This window comes from Tachypleus tridentatus, chromosome 4 (genome assembly GCF_004210375.1).
Source record: "Tachypleus tridentatus isolate NWPU-2018 chromosome 4, ASM421037v1, whole genome shotgun sequence".
Classification (NCBI taxonomy): Eukaryota; Metazoa; Arthropoda; class Merostomata; order Xiphosura; family Limulidae; genus Tachypleus; species Tachypleus tridentatus.
In genome coordinates, this window is record NC_134828.1 from 78,116,810 (window position 1) to 78,133,767 (window position 16,958).

At 36.5% G+C, this 16,958-nt stretch overlaps 1 protein-coding gene and 1 long non-coding RNA gene across 11 annotated transcripts in view; one reads left to right on the forward strand and one right to left on the reverse strand.

Moving 5' to 3' along the window:
- The window catches only part of LOC143249504 (myocyte-specific enhancer factor 2C-like), a 161,791-nt gene that overhangs the window by 43,385 nt on the left and 101,448 nt on the right, over nt 1-16,958 (forward strand). For 7 of the 10 annotated variants that reach the window (XM_076499465.1, XM_076499457.1, XM_076499453.1 and 4 more), the window contains exon 2: nt 6,639-6,727. The exons of 1 other annotated variant lie outside the window; for it this stretch is intronic. The gene's annotated coding sequence lies outside the window, so the exon portion shown is untranslated. Of the gene's footprint in view, nt 1-5,572; nt 5,736-6,638; nt 6,728-16,958 lie in introns of all 10 variants that reach the window. 2 more of the 10 variants (XM_076499452.1, XM_076499449.1) reach the window with 1 other exon arrangement.
- LOC143249505 (uncharacterized) overlaps nt 1-16,958 on the reverse strand; it is a 54,428-nt gene that overhangs the window by 14,663 nt on the left and 22,807 nt on the right. The window lies entirely within an intron of this gene.

Genomic DNA, 16,958 nt, shown 5'->3' on the forward strand with positions numbered 1-16,958 from the left:
TTGAATTCGTCACGAGGAAATAGTGTTGAGAGGGATTTGAAGAATATTCCAGAGTCAGAGATTCTCGCTGGTTTCTCCACCAAAGTAGTTTCTGCAGTGAGGCGTATCTCCACTTGCAAAGATGGAATTATGATGCCAACCAGTATCCTCATTTTAACATTTGCATCACCGCGTCCACTTCCCACCATCAAGGCAGGTTTTCTTAATTTCAAGGTACGGCCATACATTCCAAACCCTCTCAGATGTTTCTAGTGTCAGCGGTTCGGTCACTCGAAGACATCATGTTGTGGTTCCTTGACGTGGGCTCTTTGCGATGGCAAGGTCCACGATGCCTATGAGTGTGAAACGGACCCTCATTGCGTTAATTGCCATGGCTCTTACCCATTCTACTTTCGTTCTTGCCCTAAATGGGTGGAAGAAAAAGAGGTTCAGTGTTTGAAGACGATTGTAAATATTACTTACCGTGAGGCTCGAAAGCTACTATCCACCACTTCATCTCGGACATATGCTGCTGCACTTCGTTCCACTACTACGGTGGTAGTGCAAACAGATCTCTCTCTGTGCCTCCAAAATAATCATTTTCACACCATATGAAAAGCCTTTTGACCTCTATGGTTAAAAAAGTTGATGAATCAACGTCATCACCCATCTCAGCTTCTAACATTCATTCCAGCAAACCCTAAGATCCACTTCCTTTGGTTCCGGGTACAGGTACTACCTCGGATACATCTTCTCCACCCCAAGATGCAAAACGATCATTCGTTCGCGTTCTCAGTCGCTTGAATCCTCTTCCAACAGCAAAAACTTGCCCAATCGACCCAGGGCAGGATTTATAGGTCGATAGACCTCCTTCGAATAAAGACAGTAAAGAAAACAGACGTGGTCGTAAACAGAAATGTTCTCCACCCAATTCGCTTACACATAAATAGAAATGGCCACCTTGATACAATGGAATTGTTGAGGTTTAAGTTCTAATCTGGATGATGTCAAAGCACTGATTGCTTCCTGCCACCTGTATGTCCTTCCCTACAGGAAACATTTCTGAAACCTGCCAATACAGTCACTTTTCGGCAGTTTTCTTTGTACGGAAATGACAGGTTGTGTAATGGACGAGTGCATGGAGGGGTTGCACTGTTGGTTGATCAGTATACGCCCACCCTGTCTTTGCTACTCGTCACACCCTTGGAGGCCTTAGTCATCCTTGATTACTTTGGTCATACCATCACTGTTTGTTCTCTCTACCTGTCTCCCATAGAACACCTATGATCAGTCAGATCTTGATGCTGTTGTTGAACAGTTTCCCTATCTCTGTAATCCTGGGGACTTTAATAGACATCATCCCCTCTGGGGAGGTACTGATAATGATGGTAGGGGTCGCTACATAGAGCATCATTTCGAGTGCATTTGATACTTTCTCTTTTCAATACTGGTACTTCTACTTATTTTCATGCACCTAGTCAGTCCTTTACTGCTTTTGATCTCTCAGTTTGTTCCTCTTCGCTATTCTCCCATTTTTAATGGAGGGTTGACAATAACCTACGAGGCAGTGATCATTTTCCTATAATTTTGAGAGAGAATGGTCATGGCTGGTGCTACCCGAGCCGCGTGGCCCGGTGGCAGCAGTGATTGACTATATTATACAGGCAACTGCTCACTGTATTCCTAAAGCCTCTACACGTTTTACACGGTATCCTCGTCCGTGATTGAATCCTGCCTGCCACATGGCACGGAAGGCTCAGAAATGGGCCGGGGATACTTTTTGTAGGTATCCCACACTTTCGAACCACATCACTTTCCAGCAGGCCCGTGCACATGCTCGGCAGGTTAGACATCAAAGCCAGAAGGAATCTTGGATTAAGTTCACAACCAGTATATCTTCTGCCACCAGTTCCAAAGTCATATGGGACATGATTCGAAAGGTCAGTGAGCAATATAATTCTGTCCTTCTCTCAATCTTGCTCTCCGATGGCCAGGAAGTAGCTGATGCCCGGAACATCGCCGATACTCTAGGTGAAAGCTATTGCCAGGTATCTAGCACTTCTGCTTCTTCCTCCACCTTCTTAGCCATCAAGACTAGGGCAGAGCAATCACCTTTTTCCTTTCGAGCTGATTGTCTCTATGACTATAATCGTCCCTTTACACTGATGGAACTCAAACTGGTTCTTCATTGGTGTGGCAGTACATTGGTTGGACCTGATGATGTACACTAAGAAATGCTGTGTCATTTATCTCCTGCTTCTTTTGCTGTTCTTCTGATTGATTTTAACTAGATCTGGCAGGATAATGTTTTTCCTGGTGCCTGGCACCTGGCTATTGTCCTACCTTTCTCTAAGTCTGGGAAGGATCCCAAGATTCTTTCAAACTACTGTCCAATTGCTTTGACGAGCTGTTTCTGTAAGAGCTTAGAGTGGGTGATTAATGCTCGTCTTGTTTGGTTTCTCGAATCAAACAACCTCTTCTCGCCCACCCATTATGGCTTCCGACGACAGCGCTCATCATGGACCACCTGATTTGACTAAATATGTCATTCAGAAAAGCCTTTCTCAAAGGACAACATATTGTATCAATATTCTTTGACCTTGAGAAGGCTTATGATACAACATGGAGGTATGTTCATGTGCGTTTGACACTTTCCCGTTCTTTTCTACAGGAATTTGGAGTCCCTCAGGGCTGTGTTTTGAGTGTCACACTTTTCAGTGTAATGATTAATGCCATCACTGAACAACTTCTCTTACTGTTGCAAATGGACTATATGTCGACGACTTTCACATCTCATGTCAATCGTCGAACATGAGTAATAATGAGCTGCAGCTACAGACTGCCCTAAGTCGTTTACTGAAGTGGACCACAGCAAACGGTTTTAACTTCTCTCTCTCTCTAAAACCGTTTGTATGCACTTTTTCCAGCAACGGGATATTCACCCTGATCTTGAACTCCGTATCAGTGAAGTTGTGCTACTTGTGGTTCCTGAGACAAAGTTCTTGGGCTTATCTCTGACCTTAAGCTGACCTTTATACCAAACATCAAGCAGCTACGAGTCAAGTGTATAAGAGCACTAAACATTCTCCGTGTCCTCTCTTCCACCACTCGGGGTAGCAGATGGATGTTCTATGTTAAAGATATATCGTGTTCTTATTCGATCAAAACTAGATTATGGATCACTGGTCTATGTCTTTACTGGGATCTCGGCCTTGAAGATGCTGGACTCCATTCATCATCAGGGATTTTGGCTTTGCACTTGGGCTTTCCTCACTTCCCCAGTCCAGAGCTTGTACACAGAGTCTCATGAACCTCCTCTATACCTCCGTGTTTACTGTACGCTTCAAAACTTCGATCCTTAACACAGCATCCCACGCGGGCCATGGTTTTTCAGAACAGATGATCTGTCATTGTTACTTTTGGCCTTCTTAACCAGGTGCAGTTGGATTAATTGGGTCTGTCTATGGGTAACATTGCTGTATTCACTGGTTAGCCCATCTCACCATGGCTTATTACAATCCCCAAATGTGACCTTCCTCTAAGTCATCTGAGAAAAACAAACACTCCCGATTGTAAGTACCGTCTGTTATCTGCTGAACATCTTTTGAACCATCCTTTCATTTCTATTTATACGGATGGTTCGAAATTAGGTGCTTGTGTGGGCTGTGCCATGGTTTGTTGTGTTTCGGTTCGGTGGTTTCACACAGAATTCCCTGTACAGTTTCTGTGTTCATTGCTGAACTGTGTGTCATTTCTCTTACCCTGTATTACATAGAAGTTAACCAGTACACAAATTACACTATTTATACTGACTTGCTTAGATCGCTACAGGCCCTGGAATCGCTTCACGTTAGTTCTCACCATGTTCTCGCCGATATTCAAAACCAACTGGCCTATTTCTCTTTAACATCTACTTCTATCCAGTTTTTTTTGGATGCCAGACCACGTTGGTATTCGCGGGAACGGCCTCGCCGACACTACAGCTAAATCTGTCTGCTCTAGCACTATCACTGCTGTACCTGTTCCATCCGTGGACTATGGTTCTATATTTAGGGCTCGGCTCCGTGCCAGTTGGCAGTCGACTTGGAGTGAGCGACGTAAAAACAAGCTATTCCAAATAAAACTTTTTGTTGGACTTTGGTTATCTTGCTTCCGTAAGGATAGGAAAGAGTAAGTTGTCCTATCTAGACCACGCATTGGTCACAGTTTTTTAACTCATCATTTTCTTTTATCTGGGAATGATGCACCAATCTGTTTTCTGTGTGACACTTAGGTCAAAATAAGCCACATTTTACTGTCGTGCCGTCGTTACGACTTTCAACGAAACCAGGACTGTAAAAGCCAACTTCAGGTGTCTAATGCTGATGTTTAAACTTATCCGTTTGTCATTCTGTGGAGTTATAATAATTAAAATTATGGCACAGGAATTATTTTAAAACTTATATTACTTTCTGAAAACTGCCCTGACGTCAAATAACCCTAAACCAGTACTGGAAAGGCCATCTTCAGGTGACTAACGCTAATATTTGAACTTACCCGTTAGCCATCTTGGCGAGTTATGATAATTACAATCATGCTACAGAAAGTCCTTTGCAACTTGTATTACTGTAATTTTTTTTTCGTACTGCTGTAAACTAGATATAAAAATTGGATTGAATGTTATATATGTTTTTAATTCAAAAATTAAACTTTGTTTTATTTTAATTTGATTTCTTTTTATGAATTTTAATATTTTTACTTTAATTTTAACTTTTTACCGGATGTTTGGCACAGATAACCTAGTTGCTCTGCGCTATAAAACGTTAAACCAACCAACCAACTGCAGTAATATTAAAGTCAAATATGCACTTTACATTGTAATATTAAAAATCATGTAAGAATGATCTGTGTATGGCTGTATCATTCCTATAGTTTTTGTTTCCATCAATTTTTTGGTGCTACCCTTTACCACACATCAATTTATATTTATAAAATGTTTATCATTACTTGTTTATTTTTTTCCCTTGACTAGACTTGTGTATAATAAAACTTAATAATATGAATATCTTTTTTGCTCCTTCATTTCTTACTTAATATAGGAGTCAGCTTCCTGAATACACCGTTTGCATAGTGTACAAAACATTGAATATTGTACTTATTAGGCCCGGCATGGCCAGGTGGGTTAAGGCGTTCGACTCGTAATCCGAGGATCGCGGGTTCGAATCCCGGTTGCATCAAACATGCTCGTCCTTTCAGCCATGGGGTCGTTATAATGTGACGGTCAATCCCACTATTCGTTGTTAAAAGAGCAGCCCAAGAGTTGGCGGTAGGTGGTGATGACTAGCTGCCTTCCATCTAGTTTTACATTGCTAAATTAGGGACGGCTAGCGCAGATAGCCCTTGAGTAGCTTTGCACAAAATTCAAAAACTAAAAAAACGTATCTGTTGTTCATTTAATATTGGCTGGTAATTCGTGTTTCACCCTTACTTAAACTGGTTAAAAAAACACCATGTTTCTGTAAAAAAAACTAACTAGCTTATAGGGATAACGGCAACATTGTTTAATATAGAATTATGATATTTTAAAGTTATTACTAGCTATTATGTTTGACAGATGACATCATGTACTGCCCAGAAACACAGAGTGGATTTAGGCTTAAACTGACGTTAGTGATGAAGTAGTTATAGTTACCTCGACTGAAAACTTTCTGGTTTGGCATCTTGACGATGGTTTCTTGCTTTGTTTTGGGATTTGTTGGGTAGATAAACCAATGAAAGTGAGTATTAATAATCTTTTAAAGTCAAACTATATGTCACTGTTAATTTTTAGCATGAATATTTGTACTACGTTTATTGAGTGCGTTGACCATCCCTACATATATTGTCTACCGATTATATGATAGTTCATGTAATGACGGAAAGAGACAGCTGAGGAAACTAATTCTGCAAGGTGTTGATCTTTTCAAAAGTATTGACGTGGATGTGCACAAACGAAATTCTCAGACGAAGAATTACAAAGGGCGATGACAATGATCGTGTTATTTATTTTTTGATAACTTTTACTTTCAATTAAATAACCTGCTGGTATTATTATTATTTCACATATGAATGTTCCAATATCACAAACGTTTCAGATATAATTGCATGTGTTCATACGAAACATAAATAAGCGTGTTTATATTAAAAAAACAAAACAGATAATATGTGGTACACGATAAAATTAAAAATATATTCCTAAAATCACAAGAATTGTCAGTCATTAGTATAACCCACATTTACTCTACTTGTACCATCACCAAATATTTTGAACGATTGGTTTATGTTTGTAATGCCTTAAAGCATTTGAACAAGTGCTTCAGTTAAATTAAAGAAACTAGCACTATAAGAATACCTTCTATGAATAAAATTTTATTTAAGAAAATATAATTTTATCAACCCAAAGGTGATTCAGCTTGGGGGAGTATGACACTAAAATCGGGTTTTCGTATGAAGTGGGGACAGCTGAAACAGTTTAACATCAAATAAAAAATGTTTTATCAAATTAAGTGTTTTTATCGTTTCTAGTGATGATAGATCAACAAAGCTTATGGTTGACGTATTTTCCCCAAAGGTGTTTCTCTCCTCCACTACTAGAGAGCACTACTGTTGTAGTTAATCTACCTTGTTTCTTTACGTTGCAGATAACCAAAGACACCTCAAACTCCAAAACTGAAGAATCATCTTACGTCTCAAGGACAGTCTGTTGTATAAATAGAAGATTTATTGTTAGGTGAGATTCCATTTGAAATAATTAACTTTTTATATTGAGATAATTATGCATCTAAAATTTCAGAAAGACATTTCCCGTTTCTATCATGAACGCACAAGGTTTGTTTGTTTTGACGTTATATAACAAAAACTAACTATTATTGTTGCAAAGGAACATCATTATTGTGTGTGTATGTGTAATAAACTATGAAAGACATCTGTAAGTAAACGACGATATAACTAGTGTCTTTATATCTTATACATCTTTATTGATATTAGGTAGTCTGATAGAGAATGTTGAGTACACTAATATATACCACTCTATTTTTGAGTTGTCCAATATCTGTATATATATTTTTCTATGAAACTATGCAGGTGGTGAAGTGCATGAGTTTTATTAAACAGTTTTCCATGACGTCTTTTTACAGAATTTAAAGTTCGTCTTATTATACTTTGTGTTCCAAAGCAAATATATTAAAATTAAAACGCATATGAACCACATAGGGGTTAGAAACTATCCGATTTACCCACAATAAGTATCATTTTGACAACTTTCCTGCGTCATGAATTAAAGCATTGCTATTTTTGTATTATCGACAAAATTACATTACGTCTTTCAAGGTTTTCTAGATGGTTCAATACATAAAGGTTTTGACATGACATTGCAAGAGAAAATGTAATTAAACTATTATATTATCTTTTGGCAGACCTTCATCCTGGCAACACAAAGAACGTCAAGCGAATAGTTATTCTCCAGTATATATCGATATTAGTTTCCTTTCTATAATAAGATAGGATCTAAGTTAATATGCTTGGGTAATAATCAGAAAAAAAATTTTCTTCCATATTTGATAAAATCCATATATATTGTAAAGAAAGTTTTTTTATGTCTTTATCTACAGGTAAAGTTCAATCGTGAGTTACCATAGAAACCAGGATAATACAACTGTAATAAACATGTGGTGTAGTGGTTTTGGTTAAGTATCGTTGATAGGCTGTTTTCTGAAATCGAGTACCGTCTCAGAGAACAAAATCTGTGTCTTAAGGATGCGCTTGGTTTCAATATGTCCTTTAAAAGATCTTGTACATTGCATATCAGGAAACTGGTTATCACTTCATAATAACTGCAATTTAAACAAGAGATTGATGTGATGGTCCGTAAATTGTCAATATTGTTAAGTGGTCTTTCAGGAATTGTCAGACGTTTTGTAATTTAAACATAAGGGTAATTTTGCATTTACCATATTCCAAGGGAAATACCCAAACTGAAAAAAAAAAATCTAACTAAGACATTAGATAAAAACCTTTAAAGAGATACAGCGAGTTCAGTGCCTTAACCACTTGGTCATGCCTGGCCTTTCACGTATGGAAATAAGTAATTAGCAAATTCCTGATGTAAAGGCCCGTCATGGCCAGCTTGTTAAGACAGTTGGCTCGTAATCTGAGGGTCGCGGGTTCGAATTCCCCCACGTCAAACATGATCGCCCTTTAACCGCGCAGGCGTTATAATGTTACAGTCAATCCCACTATTCGTTGGTAAAAGAGTAGCCTAAGAGTTGGCGATGGATGGTGATGACTAGCTGCCTTCCCTCTAGCCTTACACTGCTAAATTAGGGACGGCTAGCGCAGATGGCCCTCGTGTAGCTTTGCGCGAATTCAAACCAAACCTGCTGTAGAACGTAAGTGTGTGTGTGTTTTCTTATAGCAAAGCCACATCAGGCTATCTGCTGTGTCTATAGAGGGAAATCGAACCCCTGATTTTAGCGTTGTAAATTCATGGATTCACCGCTGTCATAGCGGGAGACTTAAATGACGAAGTAAATATAGTTTGTTTCCTGTAATGTATAATTAGCTTACTTTTGTCGAGAAGTTAATTAATTAACGCCTGAGTATTGAGATTTGGGGTTTAGTTTGTTTTAAATATCGTTTAAAGGTACATGAGGATTATCTGCATTTTGCTACCTAATTTAGCAGAGATAGACTAGAGTATTAGAGGAACCGTAAATATTTAACATAATTAATTAGCATATTCTGGGCTACTATTTTAGCATTGAATAGTGGGATTGATATCACATAATAATAACGCCGCCACGACTGAAAGGACGATAATGTTCTGTGTAGGGGATTCAAACACGCGATATGCAAATTGCGAGTCGAGCGTATTCTTTCGTAAATGTACTCACAACTTATATTTTGACTTTCTGTTTTAAAGATCGGCTTTTTGTAAAAGGTATTGTTATTTTGGTTTTGCACCGAGTCACGTTAATTTTACGCAATTATAATTTAATTGTAAGTGAACTACAAATTAACAGGTTATTTTGTAACTACTAATCATACAAAGTTTTGAGAAGGGTTAGTAAATTAATGAAATGGTTAAAACATATCTTCCATGCTAGTTGTATTTCAATGAATGCTTTATCGAATAAAGTTTTACTTACAGGGTGAATGTTAAGCCTTGAATTTGTTTTGAGTTTCACGTGAAGCTACACGAGGGTTATTTGCACAAGCCATATCTAATTCAGGCTACTATTTAACTAACGAATAGTGGAACTAATCGAAATATTATAACACCTCAGCAGCTGAAAGGGTATGATCTGCGACAGTCTTCGATCCCACGACCCACAGATAGTGAGTCGAGCGCTCTAATCACCAAGCTATAGAATCTGAATAAGGATGGTGGAATAATATTAAATAATAATACACAACAAATAGGCGATTCCTATTATGAACTACGATAATGGAAAGGGATAAGCAATCTCCTAATATTTGCATATTATACTAATTCTATTAACTGTTTTCCAAATTATTTCAGTACTGTACACATATATGTTTAATCCAGTTCTGAACAAGATTTTTGTAGTGTGAACTTTAAACTATGTAGAACTAAAGCACACAGCATTCTAAAGAAAATCTTTCAATGTTCTGTTTCAAAGAGGAAAACTAGTACAACCGACCGTTTAGAAGAGGGTATTTTAAAAACGAAACCAAAACCAATGAAAAACAGCGTTCTCATCAGCAGAGTGAAGGGTATGATTAAGAATATCATTACGGCAAAGCTGGAAATATCTTCTGGTTCTATTAACAAGATGATAAATAAGGATTTAAGGTTGACGAAGACTCAACAGCCAAAGAGTCGAAAGTTTTGAGGTACTTCTCAACATTAATGACTGTTTCATGAAAAAAAATGTTGGAAGAAGCTGTTCCGCTCGACAACATACCCATCCAAGTCTAGAGTGCAGCTGTCCTGGATTTTACGCTTTTAAAAATTTGCTCAAACATAACCGTGGAAGTATTCTAGATACAGTAGAATGTACACGAAAGTTTTTGTCAAGAGGTATTGCTGAATAATATTCATACCAGCTTCTGTAAAAGGTAGCTCAGAATGGTTAGAATGGAAGCAGTAGTGTTAAAAGTAATATGGACGTATATCGTTGTTATAAAGTATGAGTAACTTCTGTCACTTTCAGTTCGTTTATGCGCTTTTTGGAATTCCACAATAAGAAAACTAAATGTGTTTACTGTTAGTTAGTGCAAACAAAAAGAAGTAATAATGTACTCTTGCACATTTAGTACATTCCAGTTAATGTTAGTGCTTTCTTTTCTCCCTGAACCACATTAGTGTAAAAAATGACAACGAATGAGTGGTAAGAATCGAGACGTGTTTAAAACTAGTTTGGACATTTGCCCTACAGCGACTGAAACTAGGCTACAGTGGTGTTGAACCTCATTGATCTTGTTTACTACATTGAGTTTTTTTTACACTTTCTTCTTTGCGTGTTGATACTTTCGTATTATAACCTCAAAAATTAAAAAAGCGAATAAGCAATAGGTGTTTGGAATCCATTAATCTGTAGAATAAACTTGAGATAGTTTAATATTATGTTCTTTCTTGTTTATTTCATTACCGACTATACAACATTTTCATAAATATTCTTGTTTGAGCAAGCCTTTGGGTCTCTAAAAAAAACAATTTATGATCAGTAATTACGGTACTGTTGTCATGGATAAAGTGTTTAGTATCCTGTTGTTTTTCTACTTTCTGGATAATAATATGGTGGGTGATTTATTATTGTTAGACAGTGGGTTATTTTGCGCTCTACTCTCCACGAAACCTAATTTTTAGCACTGCAAACCGACGGCCTTAATAGTTGAGCTTTGTGGATGAATCGTCATTAGTAATATTCAGAAATTTTTGTACCAGTAGGACAAGCTTACCAGCACTATTGTTCTGTGTACATAAATAATAATGTATATATTATAAGTTACTTAGCTCATGAATTATCTTTATTTAATGTCCTTAACATATAGTGCTTTTGAGGTCACAGGTTAATTATTGGCGTAAGAGATAGATCAATTCCTCGAACAAATATCACTTAATCCATTTCAGTGTTTGTTCATATGATAAAATTAACTTAGAACACACGTTTGAGGTCAGCCCAAACTGATTGAAACCACAAAATTATTGAGGTCAATTATTTTATTGCTGGGTAAAATTAACTGTTTGCGCATGTCTGAGGTTATCTTACACGAGACAAAATGAATTTGTAATGTGCGTTTGAAGTTACCTTGAGCCAGTCGAGATATCAACCGTATTTAACATTATTTTACGTGGAGCATTTTTGTTTTGAATTTGTGGGTATATTATAAAAGTGACTCGCCAAATTCTACTATTGGTTTAGAGTAGCTAAAGAATTGGCATTGAGTACTGTTGACTATCTGGTCTATCAATTTAAAATTAGGGACCACTAGCGCAGATATGTCCTGTGTAGTTTTGCGCAAATATCTGAAAGAAAAAGATAAAAAGGAATATTCAGGAAAATGGTAAAAGGATTTTAAAGCCCAAGTGAAGGTATTTAATTTTTTTATTGTTTGTTAAGTGAAAACAAAAGTTTGAATTTAAATACAAGTTAAAAGGTTTTTGGTAAATCTGATAGCTCGTTCGTAAAAGATCTAAAATGATGGAAGTCTTCTGAATTTAAAGTATAATGATGCAAGTAGTCTTAAATAGTTTTGTACAAGTTTTTATCAAGTAACTATCTATCTTGTGTTTTTTTTACCATTTCTGAAAATAACAACTAAAACTGAAGTCTTGGTGATGTTCTGTGAAAGGAATCGCACGTTAAACTTTCACGTTTATTTTTATCTCGTGAATATTTTAAAGAATACAACTTTGGAAAACACTCGCTGTATATAAAGACGAACGAACTTGTTCGAAGTGTTTGAAATCTTTTGAGCTGTTGGAAAATATCCAAAAGCTGAATAAGGTTACATTAATGATAGAGTAACTTCTTTGCCTGGCATACTTTTATCACACTCAGTTGAAGTACATTAATTCATTTTGTCTTCATATGTGTGTATCAAAAAAGATATCTATGCATAGTCCCTAAGTTTGTGCTATAGACTGGAGAAAAGGCACGACACCTTGGCCCGGCATGGTCAGGTGGTTAAGGCATTCGACTTATAATCCGAGGGTTACGGGTTCGAATTCCCGTCGTACCAAACATGTTCGCCATTTTAGCCGATGGGGCGTTATAATATGACGGTCAATCCCACTATTCGTTGGTAAAAGACGAGCCCAAGAGTTGGCCGTGGGAGGTGATAACTAGCTCCCTTCCATCTAGTCTTACACTGCTAAATTAAGAACGGTTGGCGCAGATAACCCTCGTGTAGCTTTGCGCGAAATTCAAAACAAACAACACCCATAAACCAACTGTTGGGTTACTCTGGTTTATCCGACAAATGGATGACCGTACTCGTACAGCATCTTCAGATTGCTGAGAACGTTTAGTAGCAGCTAGTCATGAAATTTTTGTTCTTTTAATCTTCTGCAAAGGAACACAAGGGCTATCTTTGCTAGCCGTCTCTAATTTAGCAGTGTAAGACTAGAGGTAAAACAACTGGTTATCACCACCCGCTGTCAACTCTTGGGCTACTCTTTTATCAATGAATAGTGGATTAACCGTAACATTATAACGTCCCCACGGCTGAAAGGGCGAGCATGTTTGGTGCGACGGGGATTTGATCCTGCGTTCCTCAGATTAAGGGTCAACCGCGCTAACTACCTGGCCATGCCGGACCAGGTCACGAAATATGAACTATTAGATTTACAATCATTTAATTATTAAATGTGTTTTACCAAGATGAATTCAGAATCTGCTTGACGATCTGACCTTTAGTTATATTTCCTGATGCTATGTTTGTAAGTTCTTTCGCAACTGATGTTAAATGTAATATGAATTACTCAACTCAGAATATTAATGGCGTAACTGGTGTACTTATACTGACCAATCAAAAGTGTGAATATATAGTTTTAATGGCCCTAGTTATTGCTGTCCTGATTTAATGTAGCAGCGTACTTGATCTAAGTTGGGTGTTATTCATTGGTTTGGATTGTGACAGTGGTCCGGTGTATCTTTTCTTCACCGTATTTGGCCACCTATTCAGGTAAATACGGTTTTTAATCCGCGGAAACATCCGCTGTCGGTCTTCAAGATTCTAGTACTGAAGGATGTACTCCAAGAAAAACATAAAGTAGAATTATTTCGGTTTATGTATAGTTTATATCCAAAGCATACTAAAGTGGTTTTAATATAAGAAATGCTTTAGAGGCTTCCCAGAGTGACAGCTCTTCACGCATGCCCGTATTTTAGGAAGAAACATTTCTGTTACTCTGTTACAAAGACGTGTACCAGAATTTTGTTGTTGTTCACAATTCTACTAAGTAAACTATCGTTACGTTTCAACACCACTTTCATTTTACATAAACATATTATATATAATTATATAATTTTATACTTCTAAATTTCTGATATCTTTGAATGGACATATGTCTAGCAAATCACAGCATTTTCATGTTTCGATTTTTCACATTCCTAGCATCCCATAATCTTAATGGTAGGTACTAGGCATTGAAGTAAGTATCTTTCACTGTCTTTCGCCGGCTGTACAACCTAGTCTTTGAACTAAATATTTCAAACATAGACTCATCTGTCGATAACACCCTTTTACAATCATCAGTATTCCAGTTTCTGTACTTTTTATCAGTTTTCTTTCTCTTTACAATATTTAAATATTTAGATTTCTTCATAACAAAATATTCCACTCTCGTTGAGTCTTATTAATACTGTATATGTGGACACTTTTCTATCATTTGATACACGGTCGTTTATTTCATGTTTGAGATAAGTGGCAGTCTTCCTTCTGTTTCAAAGGCTGCATAAATGAAGACATTTAACACTAGTATCATTGGCTTCTCTCTTTACAATATTTAAATATTTAGATTTCTTCATAACAAAATATTCCACTCTCGTTGAGTCTTATTTATACTGTATATGTGGACACTTTTCTATCATTTGATACACGGTCGTTTATTTCATGTTTGAGATAAGTGGCAGTCTTCCTTCTGTTTCAAAGGCTGCATAAATGAAGACATTTAACACCAGTATCATTGGCTTTAGGTGTTCTGCCACTTCCTTTTGTATTTTCAAATTTACCTGTCTCAGTCTCACGATCTAGGGTGTACTTTACAATGTTTGGGAAACATTTCAAGTCTGCAGTAATTTGTCAGAAAGTCCAACCAGCATCACATATAGCTTTTATGGAACTCTCTTCTCTGTTGACAATTCTCTACGATCTTTCGCTGGTGGCATGAGAACGAAACTTAAATATATAGAATTAAACACGCCGTTTTTATCAAGGTTTATTTGGGAGTGCTATTTAGTTGATTTCTTCTAGCATATATCAGTACTGTATGCTAGTTTCTTTCCGTATAATTAAGATAGCTGGATGGGATATATTGACAGTTACATCAGGCCCTAAATTTATTCAGTATGTTTATTCAAGCAGAACCCTTATGATATGCCCTTGCTACAAGTTAATGAGAATTCTAAAGAATGATAAGTATTCTAATACTGGCTTCTCTAGTTGTCAGCAGGGATCAGTGAAGCATTACCATAGCGTTGGAATTTACATTCTGTAATGATACGGAAGAATTAGTCCTATAAAATAGAAAGAATTACAAAATATTCTTTTGTTCTGACACTTTAGCTCAGTACTGTATGTATACGTACGTACACAAGTACACATATGTATAAATTGAGACTTAGGTTTGGTTAATACAGATGATGTGAGCATACCTAATTAATTTTATTTTAAAATCATATCTCGATGAAGTACAAGCACGTACAATGATATGTCATGAAGCTAATTAGAAACATAAAATGTGTATTTTGTGGAAATAATATTACTCTTAAACAATTCTCTCCGTTCTATGATAAACTGCCTGTCAGCAAATATTTGTAGATCTTATCGAGCAGATAATGATGGGGTAAAGGACCTTAGACAAAGATACAGAGCACCGGAAGCAGGAAAATCATACAGTATCATTTGAAAAGTAAGACTGAAATATGTTATATGTTAGGCCCTTTCTTGTGCCCTACTCTTATAAATGTTGTATGTATAGGCCTTTCTTGTGCCTTAGTGTTATAAGTGTTGTATGTATGAGCCCTTTCTTGTGCCCTACCATTGTAAGTGTTGATGTATGTATGTGCCTCTTTTGTATTCCACTTTTGTAAGTAGTGTATGTATGACCCTTTCTTGTATTCTGCTGTTATATGTATGGCTCTTTCTTGTATTCTACTGTTATTTGTATTGTATGTATGGCTCTTTCGTGCATTCTGCTGTTATTTGTATTGTATGTATGGCTCCTTGTATTCTACTGTTATTTGTATTGCATGTATAGCTCTTTCTTGTATTCAACTGTTGAAAGTATTATATGTATGACCCTTTCTTGTGCCCAACTGGCAAAAATTTGAACTGTTACAAAGTATAACGCATATGCAAATAAAATGTTGTTTTTTTATATGCAAAAGAAACATTGTAGAATTCTTAGAAATTAATTTTTTGTATCAGAAAAATTAACCATAAAAATTTAAAAAATATTATTTTTTGTTAATGTTATTGAAGAAAAAGACGACACCCGGAAAAAGTATGTAAACAATCTGATGATGAAGTGTTGAAAGTAATCACAGAGTTACCAAAATATTTTACAAAATAAATTGCTATTTCATAGTAAATATATAAAAATAATAAATCATGAAAATGTTAAAAAATTACTAAACCTTTACAGAGCAATTTATGAAAACCAATATTTAGATTTATTGGTACTTGAATTAGCAAATTTACCGTTGACATACAGTATAGCCTCACCTGTTCGCGGTTCCCCATTCGCGGCCCCGCATATTCGCGGGTTAGGCTCTTAACCCTATCGCATCGTATGCCGGTATACCGGGCTAGCGTTATAACGTCATAAAAACGAATGCTCGGTAAACCGGGTTTTTGTAGGTCATAGAGACTAAAAGCGCTTTTCGAGGGTATGTCTGTATTTACTCTCTCAAGCAGTTTTATCGATTGACGTCTTTATCGAACAATTATTACTGAATTGTACTGTACTGTATTATTATTACCTGAACTGTGCGTACTGTATTTATCTGTCTACGTTTGCCTTTAAATTTGTTCCACTTTCTGTCAATTCTAATACATGTGTTGTACGCATAGAAAATGACTTTACGGTACAGTAATACAGTATGGGTAACTATACTATGCGGTGTTACTGTCCTCCTGTACTTACGTTTCTTTTTCATTAAAATATTGTTGCAGTACAAAATTAAAATGTGTTTACATTATCATTACTACATTAGTGAAATACATGACTGCATGCAATATTACTACATTATTACTGTATTAGTGAGTAAGAGTGTCTTTAGGAAGTGTCTGGGAAGCATTTAGTACCGTATATAATCTCACACATAGAAGTTTTAAAACTGCATCCAATATTCGCGGTTTTTCGCTATTCGCGGGGGGTTAAGAACGTAACCCCCGCGAATAGCGAGGGAATACTGTACTCCACTTTTGATAATTGCTTACCGTTATAAGTGAAGGTCGTGGCGTAATAAAACTGTTAACTCACAGGAGTCATCTTAAGTTTAATTGGTGAGCTATATTGATAACCATAAAAACAAACCAACATTACAGCAACTGGGGTTTATATTTTTAAGACCTTGTGCGTAAAAACATGATATGAAAATACAAGAACAATTGGTTACTTCTTGCCTAAATTTTACAAATGTTATAAAACAATGACTCATAACGAGTTTGGTGCATTTCACAAAAGCTACTATCGTCATGCCTGCCAGTACGTTTATGTATTTAACTAATGGAAGAAAAACAGTCGCGTGTAATTAGACACGGGAGAA